Below are 1,513 nucleotides of genomic sequence, written 5' to 3'. Positions count from 1 at the left end.
TCAATGCCTCAGAACTTTGGTGTCTGAGGTCTCAGACACCACTTTGCCGTCCACGAACCCGAGGGTGGTGGTCTTCTGGATGGTTTGCATGGAGTTGCTGCTGTCCACGGCGTCACCAAGATTGAAGTCCTCCCCATCTTCCAGCAGGCGGCGGTAGGTGTTGATCTCAGCCTCCAGCTTGACCTTGATGTTCAGCAGGGCCTCGTACTCCTAGGTCTGGCGTTGCCCCTGTGCTCAGGTCTGGGTCAGCTCCGACTCCAGGTGCAGGAGGACCCCATTGAGCTGTTCCATCTGCATGGCATAGCGGGCCTCCACTTCCCGGGGGCTGTTCTCCAAGCTGGCCTTCAGATTTCTCATGGAGTCCAGGTCGATCTCCAGGGACTGGAGAGTGCGTCTCAGCTCCGTGAGTGTCATCTCAGCAGCTCCTATCTGAGCGGTCTGCGAGGTGACCCCTGTGGTGCTCTCCTCAGTCTGCTGGGACCAGTACTTGTCCAGCTCCTCTTGGTTCTTCTGAGCCAGCTCGTCATACTGGGCCCAGATGTCTGCCATGATCTTGCTGAGGTCCTGAGGTCTGGGAGCATCCAACTCCACTGTCAACCCAGAGTTGGCAGTCTGGTTTTGTAGACCCTTTACTTCCTCCTCGTGGTTCTTCTTCATGAAGAGCAGCTCCTCCTTGAGAGCCTCGATCTCAGTCTCTAGCTGTAGCCAGGTGACACTGGTGTCATCAGTGACCTTGTGGAGCCTGTGGATGTCACTCTCCACAGACTGGCTCATGGCCAACTCCGTCTCATACTTGACTCTGAAGTCATCAGCAATAAGACAGGCATTGTCCACAGAACTTGCAAAAATCTGAGTCCTGAGGTCCTCGATGGTCTTCAAGTAATGCCCCCAGTCTCTGACCTGGGGTCTCTTCTTCTCCAGGCATTCCCAGGTTTTGCACTCCAGTCTCCTATTATCAGCCTCCAGTCTCTTCACCCTCTCCAGGTAAGAGGCCAGGCGGTCATTCAGGTCTTGCATGGTCTCCTTTTCTCCCTGGATGCCCCCTACACCCACCAGACCCCGCCATCCTGGCGCCCAGGTTCCTGGATCCCCAGCCACGCCGGACACTAGTGGAGTGGGACACAAAGATCGGGAGCCCGAGCCCCTGGCGCCTGCACAGACGCTGGCAGCGCTGCTGACCGGTCGGACCCAGTGGCCCGGTGACTGAGCAGAGCCCAGGGACCAGTAGTTGGAGAAGGTGGACTGGGCACTGAAGCTCATGTTGTTTGTTCCGTGAGGAAAGAGCGAGGCCAGGACTCGGGTGCTGGGCTGTTGCTATGCTCCTTCTTACCCAACCTTCACCACTGTGGTGAGTTATCAAAATTACTCTCTCACCAGCACTCCTCACTCTCGAGTCTGACATGGCAAAATTCTGACTCTGTCTCCATCATGGAGAACATGACACAGCAGTGCAAGTTGGTGGCTCTGCAAATTCATGATTTCTCATCTCAGCTGAATCTTTAGTGCAGCTTGA

At 55.8% G+C, this 1,513-nt stretch overlaps 1 pseudogene; it reads right to left on the bottom strand.

Moving 5' to 3' along the window:
• LOC131759626 (keratin, type I cytoskeletal 18 pseudogene) lies at positions 1-1,260 on the bottom strand (annotated as a pseudogene).
• Positions 1,261-1,513: the final 253 nt, after the last annotated feature.

This window comes from Kogia breviceps, chromosome 7, assembly GCF_026419965.1.
Source record: "Kogia breviceps isolate mKogBre1 chromosome 7, mKogBre1 haplotype 1, whole genome shotgun sequence".
NCBI lineage: Eukaryota > Metazoa > Chordata > Mammalia > Artiodactyla > Physeteridae > Kogia > Kogia breviceps.
This window is presented reverse-complemented; position numbering and strand designations above follow the sequence as displayed.